This window comes from Lemur catta, chromosome 9, assembly GCF_020740605.2.
Source record: "Lemur catta isolate mLemCat1 chromosome 9, mLemCat1.pri, whole genome shotgun sequence".
Classification (NCBI taxonomy): Eukaryota; Metazoa; Chordata; class Mammalia; order Primates; family Lemuridae; genus Lemur; species Lemur catta.
Window position 1 is genome coordinate 69,645,178 of NC_059136.1, and position 7,948 is coordinate 69,653,125.

General features: G+C 35.1%; 1 long non-coding RNA gene across 1 annotated transcript; it reads right to left on the reverse strand.

Moving 5' to 3' along the window:
* Nucleotides 1-282: 282 nt before the first annotated feature.
* On the reverse strand, nucleotides 283-7,948 carry LOC123644989. The gene is made up of 3 exons (XR_006737356.1): nucleotides 7,929-7,948; nucleotides 389-529; nucleotides 283-312 (listed from the first exon to the last, which is right to left on the reverse strand). It is a non-coding gene; the product is annotated as an uncharacterized LOC123644989 (long non-coding RNA).

Here is a 7,948-nt window from a genome sequence, read left to right on the forward strand (position 1 = left end):
TGTTTGGTATTTTAAATACGTTCATTTTACAAACAAAATAAAAATATAAAACACAAACAAAAATGTATTAGTAAAAATAAAAGGATTTGTTCTGTAAAATTTGGATTCAATCAAAAGGCTGTGCTTAAGGCTGTGGATTTCCCACCCCTGGTTTAGCCCTTCTCTTCTGCATCTCTAGAAAGACATTTGGGGAAGGACTAGAGAAAGGATGCACTCCAAACGAATGGAATAAGTTGGTCCTTACCTGTAGGGTAAATACCTTCAACTGCGTGGTTGTCTCTAGAGTCTTTGAGCTCCTGCAGCAAATAAGCCCTGTGGGAAAGGCCCTTATTGCAGTTTATCAAACCAGGGCTACATCCAATTAGCAAAACATTTCACAACTTCCCACCTTCTTTTAAAGAGAAATCCTGGGCGTTTTCTCCAGTGGCCTGCTCTGACAATGACTGCATGAACTTCCACTCTGAGTGTTCACAGTGACCCAGCAATTAGCACAGATGGTTTGTAGGATGTTTTTTTCCTGAAGCCCACACTGTCAGATATTTTGTCAAAAAGAAAGTCAGAATATCAACAGCAGTACTTTCTTCATTTTACCTTATTTAAACTAAGTTATAAAGAGATCCAGATAATTTTCTTTTTCTTTCAGATTTGCCTATAGTTACAGTTAGAGTGCCAAGGCAGACTGGGAAGCAATTTGTTCTTTTGTCACAAGGCAGTTAGGTAAACACAGCTGAACCCCTTAAACCACTCTTCAGTCACCATTGAGTAAATTAAGCATCAGTAGCATCTCTGCATTAGACGATTATGGGTTAAACTGACAGGTTGCGACTATGTTCAAGTTGAACTTAAGGGTAATACTGGATAATACTGTACTTCATCAAATATCACTAACGATTTCAAAACCAGAAATCACTTGTGGGACTCCACTTCCTCCAAATACCTCCATCTTCTTTTGATCCAGGAAAGAAATTGGTTTTTTGTAACTGTTACTCAGACCTCAAATGCACAAAAAATAAGACAGCTTGACAACAGCGGATGAATGACAAATGTTATCTTTGGCAACCAAGTCTTCGGTGCTAATGTAGGATAGCAGTAAATGGAGTTTGCAGAAGAGTTAAGGGACCAACGTTAGGGTGAATAATGGGAAATGATGTAAGGGATGTTTCTGTCCAACTTCAGAAACTTCAGTTGCAGAGACATTCAGGATGTTTGCACATTTCCAGGGAGAACAAGCGGAATTAGAACACTTAAGTCAAAGAAGCATCTAAAATCCGATGACTCATTGTCTCACTCACTTAAATAAACACTCTGAACACAAATATTTGCCTTCAATGCATCTAAATATGGCACTAGGAAAAGGAAATAATTTCTCAAATAGTGTAACAAAAAGGGGTGAATAGTAGTTAATAACTTCTTAAAGATCTACATTTTTAAGAAAAGATGTTGTTCACTTAACCATTTAAAATAGCCATTAAAAGCTTAGGCTCAGTAATGAAATTGCCGTGGTCAACATAAAGATTGTGTCAGTTAGCAGCAGTATGTCTTTGGGAAGTTGCTTAATTTTTGTTCACCTCAGTTTCTTCATCTGTAAAACGGGAATATTAATAGTGTCTATCTCTTGGGAAGATACTCCTGGTAAGAGTAAATTAATTAAGATAATATGTTCAAAGCACTTAACAAAGTGCCTGGTACATGGTAACTACTCAATAAATGCTAAGAGTTACAATAATAATGATGATGAATATCATTTGGAAAACTAACTTCCTTAGGATGCCAATACCTTTAATCCTGGATGATTCCATGTATTCTGTGTATCAAGAAAACAATCTTATTTATGACAGCATCAAGAAAAAAATACTTAGGAATAATTTAACCATGGGCGTGAAAGACCTGTACACTGAAAACTATAAAACATTAATGAAAGAAATTTAAGAATACACAAATAAAAATGGAAAGGTATACTGTGTTCATGGATCAGAAAAATTAATATTGTTAAAATTTCCATACTACCCAAAGCAATATACAGATTCAAAGCAATCCCTATCAAAATGCCAATGGCATTTTTCACAGGAAGGAAAAAAAATACTAAAATTCATATGAAACCACAAAAACTTCAAATAGCCAAAGCAATACTAAAAAAGGAAAACAAAGTTGGAGGAATCAGACTTCCTGATAGGAAATTATATTACAAAGCTATAGGAATCAAAAAAGTATGGCATTGGCATAAAAACAGAAATGTAGAAGAATGGAACAAAATAGAGTCCAGAAATAAATCCTAAGATACATGGTTAGGATTTATGATAAGGGTACCAATAGGAAAGGATACTCTCTTCAATAAATGGTACTGGGAAAATTGGATTTCCACATGCACAAGAATTAAACATACACAAAAATGATACTCAAGTGGATAAGAGCTCTAAAACCATAAAAGTCCTAGAAGAAAACATAAGGGAAAAGCTCCTTGATATTGGCCTTAGCAATGACTTTTTGGATATCACACCAAAAGCACAGGCTACAAAAGCAAAAATAAATAAATGGGATTACATCAAACTAAAAGCTTCTGCACAGCAGAAGAAATAATGAACAAAATGAAAAGGTAATCTACAGACTGGGAAAAAATATTTGCAAACCACATATCTCATAAGGAGTTAATATCTAAAATTTATAAATAACTCTTACAACTCAATAACAGAAATATTAATAACCCTATTAAAAAATGGACAAAGGACCTGAACAAATATTTCTTTAAAGAAGACATAAAAATTGTCAACAGGTATGTGAAAAGGTGCTCAACATCATTAATTATCAGGGAAATGCAAATTAGAACCACTATGAGATATCACCTGACACCTTTTAGGATGGCTATTACCAAAAAGTCTAAAGACAACAAATGTTGGTGAAGCTGTGGAGAAAAGGAAACTCTATTACATTGTTGGTGGGAATGTAGATTGGTGCAGCCATTATGGAAAAGAATATAGAGGTTTCTAAAGAAATTAAAAGTAGAATTACCATATGTGTCAGCAATCTCTCTTCTAGGTATACACCCAAAGAAGATGAAATCACCACTTCATAAAGATATCTACACTTCCATGTTCATTGCAGCTTCATTTATAATAGTAAAAGTATGGAAACAGCCTAAGTGTCTATTGACAGATGAATAGATAAAGAAATTGTGATATATATATATACCACATATATATAAAATGAAATATTTTTCTGCCTTAAAAAATAAAAAAGATCCTGCTATTTGCCACAATATGGATGGACCTGGAAGATATTGTGCTAAGTGAAATAAGCCAGACACAGAAAGACAGAAGACAAATAGTGCATGATTTCTCTTATATGTGATATAAAAAATATACAAGAGATAGGGAATATATACAAATATACAGAGATAGAGAATAAGATGCTGGTTACCAGGGGCAGTGGAGAAGGGGTAGATGCGGGGAGAGGAAATGGGGAGATGTAGGTCAAAGTTTACAAAATAGCAGATATGTAGGATGAACAATTCTGGAGATCTTAATGTGTAATGGGAAAACTATACTAAATAAAATTCTATTTTATTTGGGATCCTTGTTAAGTGAGCAGCTTTTAGCTGCTCTTGTCACATTAAAAAGTAACTATGAGAGGGTAGACATGTTAATTTGCTTCACTATGGTAACCGCTTTACTTTCCATATGTATGTCATAACATCATGTTGTAAACTTCAAATATATACAATAAAATTTATTTTTAAAAACACGAATATTCTATGAAATGAAATATTCAGGTTTCATTTTGATGTTCTTATAACCTTAAAACAATAACAGGAACTATACTGACTGGTTTTATTTTTCAAATGAATCAGGCTATTGTCTAAATATGTTAAAGCTGGCCAAAAGATTCAGCATATGTGAAAACCCCAGGCAAAACCTCAAAGTCAAAGACAGAAAATATTAGACTATAACTCTGCAATGTTCCTAGACACAAAGCAGGCATAGCACAGATATATAAATTAAGTAAAAATTAGGAATAACCATTTCTGGTCTTGAAGGCCTTCTGTCCTAAGTGCAGACTCAAGGACAAGGACGTCAAGATACTTTACTATAATGCTTCAGAGCCTTAATTATCAAACAAGAGTGTGATTATAGCCCATGTTTTCCTCGGAAATATTTCACATTTGTCCTTTCCCCTCCATATCCCTTGACAGTACCCTAGTCGACTTCTAATCCTCTCATGCCAGATGACTGCCATAATCTGTTTACACTATTGTGACCCTAACTTTAACCTAACCCTTGCTTCTAAGAAGCTTCTAAAGCAATTAGTAAAATCTTTCTAAAACCAAGTCTTTTATGTCATCCTTCCGTTCGCTGAGATTCCCCATTACCTCATACATTAAATTTAAAATCCACTTTCTGGTTTTTAAGATTTCAAAGAAATTTTTCTCTTTTCTTAATGGGAATTATATCTATATTGCTTTTAACATTTAGTTAAAGAATTATATATTGTAGGCCGGGCGCGGTGGCTCACGCCTGTAATCCTAGCATTCTGGGAGGCCGAGGCAAGTGGATCGCTTGAGGTCAGGAGTTCGAGATCAGCCTGAGCAAGAGTGAGACCCCCATCTCTACTAAAAATAGAAAGAAATTATCTGGCCAACTAAAATATATATAGAAAAAAGTTAGCCAGGCATGGTGGTGCATGCCTGTAGTCCCAGCTTCTCGGGAGGCTGAGGCAGTAGGATCGCCTAAGCTCAGGAGTTTGAGGTTGCTGTGAGCTAGGCTGACGCCATGGCACTCACTTTAGCCCGGGCAACAAAGCAAGACTCTGTCTCAAAAAAAAAAAAGAAAAAAAAAAAAGAATTATATATTGTAAAAAATGTGATATCTATAAATTCAAAGCAGTTCAAACACAAATTCCAACAAAAAATATTATGGAATCTGACAAGCTAATTGTAAAATTCTTCTGGATATAAGATATCAAAGAATAATCAAGAAATTATTTTTTAAAAATAAGGAGGAATTTGATCTTCCATATATTAAAGCATACACCCAAGTTACAGTAATTAAAATAGCAGGACAGTCATGCAAAAATAGAACAATAAACTGAACCCAATAGAGAGTTCAGAAACAGAACAATATATACATTCAAGTTAAGTAAATTATAAAGGTGGCATTTCACATCAGGGTGGAAAGTATGAACTATTCAGTAAATGATTCTGTGTCAACTGGTTATTAAAGAATTCAGAGAAAATATGCAGGGATATGTTTATAAATCCGAGACAAGGAATGTCTTTTAAGCAAGGTGCAAAATGCAAATACCATAAATAAAAACATTAAAATAATTAAACTCTGTACAAATTACAGTTTCTGTACCATAAGAAATTTAATAGTCAAAGAAGAGACAAGGAGAAAATATTTGTAATATGTAAAGTAGATGATGGAGTAGCATTTAGACTATATAAATAACTCTTATAAAACAATAAGTAAAAAACTAAATAGTCAAGTGGTGGTAAGACAAGGACAGGGAAAGGGAAACAGTAGAAAATGTGAAAAGTTCATCTTTATCAGCAATGAGGAAATGCAAATTAAAACAAATGTGAGATATTCCTTTTGCCTCTTTAAAAAGTCAACATAGAAATGGAAATTATCTAAGTATTATATGAGGACATAGAGAAATGAAGAGTATTCAAATTGATTAAGTAGTTTTCCAGAGAAATTGGACAGTTTTTTATTAAAATCATTAACTACACTGCAAAAATCCTCCCTCATATGTACAAAGTGTTATTTATAAGAATATTCACTTCAGCACTATTGGGAAAAGTGAAAATTGCTAAGCACCTAAAGAAACTGAGAAATAAATTATGGTACATTCATCTGAAATAAACTAAGCAGCAGTTGAAAGAATAACATAGATCTATATTTGGAGATGAGAAAATAATTTCAAGACATATCAACTTAAACATGTTGCTAACCTTTTAATAAATGAACAGTATGATCCTATTTTCATAAACAAAACCAAAATCTCATAAAACAAAACTACATTTTTTTAACATGTACGTATATGTATGTAAATGCACAGAAAATGGTTTCAGAAGATACAAGGCAAATTGCCAATGGTAGTTTCTCTGTAGCAGATAACTGAAATGGAGTGGGATTGATGAAAGCGACAGAGAGACTTGGAATTTACTCATATTCTTACAATAAGATTGTTTTCATGCACAGCTTATGGATTAAAGCAATATGTTTTTAAAAAGTAAAAAGAATATATAATGAGATAACATTAGGTAGTTCATTTCACTCTGGCTGAGGAGGTATTGGGTACCCCCTGGCAGAGTAAGTAAAGTGGTAAACTGAGTCAGGGGTGCACATGAAGATGGTCTTCACCTTTTTCGAGTTACTCCAGTGTCAGCTATGTCTGTTAAAAGTAATAGCTTACATCTTGTTGTTCTTTTAGATTTAATAAAGTACCATGCCCACACCATCTAATTTAATGAAGATGTTGATATGCTCCTCAGATAGGAAAAGCAAATTAGTAAATTGGCTGAAGGGAACCCAAGGCTTTGAGAACTAAAAGAGAAGCCATATGGTTGAAGACAGTAAAGAAGAAAATGTTGAAAGTGCAACAGGCAAGCAAGGAAGGAGGCCAAGATGCAGCCTCCTGCAGGGCAGCATGGTGGCTTGGATGGTTATGTTATTCTGCTTGTGTGCTCAGAGCACTGGATGAGATGACTAAACTTAGTCTGGATTTCTGGCCAGGGAGAATATGCATCTTACAAATGGAATGGATCTGTGGAAGAATAGCAGCACGATTGATGGATTTACATTATCGTGACCTGAAATTTCAGCACGTCGCTAAACATTTGGCCTCTCTTTTAACAGCCACTGGTATGGCAGCAGGGCCTGAAATTCTACCTGCCCTAATCCAGCCAGAGTATGCATGTTCCAGGTGATGACAATGGGTCCACAGTCCTCACTTGATTTTGGCTAACACAGCTTCTTTCATTTTTAAATGGCGTTGTGGCCGTCCTTGAAAGGAGAGGGTCAGACTAGGACAACCTAGGCCTTGGACTTCAAGTGGAAGCTAATGGGAAAGAACTTCACAGGAGTGGGGGAGGTTTGGGACCACAATAACACCATCCGTACCAGACCAGTCTAGCAAATAACAATGGGGGTTAAAGTATGTGATTTAAAGACCTCTGGGCTTCCTCTTTCCATGTGTAGGATCCAAGCCAAATCCTTCATACGTTCTCAATTTATCCATTTGAGATCCATTTGGGTTAATTAGCCACCACTCCTGGGAAACAGTTTGATTCCGACATCTGGCTGAGGACAGATACTGTGCAGAAAATGATGATGACTGATGAATGTAAGAAGTCAGAGGTAAGTGTACATTATGAGCCACTCCTTGAGACCAGAGCCAGGGGTTAGCACAGCTTTTGCTACATACCAAGCATTACATAAGCACATGAATAAATAAATGAACAGATGAGCAAAGAGCTCTGAGGTTCAAACCATGGTTTTTGGGTATCCATGAAATACTTCAGGGTAAGAGACAAAACTGAATTCTAGGAATTTTGGAAACAAGAAGAACAGAGGTCAGAAGTCTTGACTGACCTTACTTAAGAAACTTACCCTGCCCATAATCTTCCATTTCTCTCCTGCTACAATGAAAACACATTCCAGGGCCAGAGAGAGACTTTCTAGGTTGAGCTATGTCTCCACTGGAGGCCTCATGTGTTTGCAAACACCCTAGAGTTATTTATAATAATAACTTTACCCTCCTTCTTTTATCAAATGAAGTTGTTCCAGGAAACAAATAAGTTGGTTTAAAGATTATTTAAGTACAAGCCGAAGGGATATTTGAATGTTTAAGGTCTTAGAAAAAAATTAAATGAAGGGTCTAATTCTATTTGTTTGAAGTCTTTCAAATACCAATTATTATGTTAAACTTACCTCATTGGATTCATTTAAAA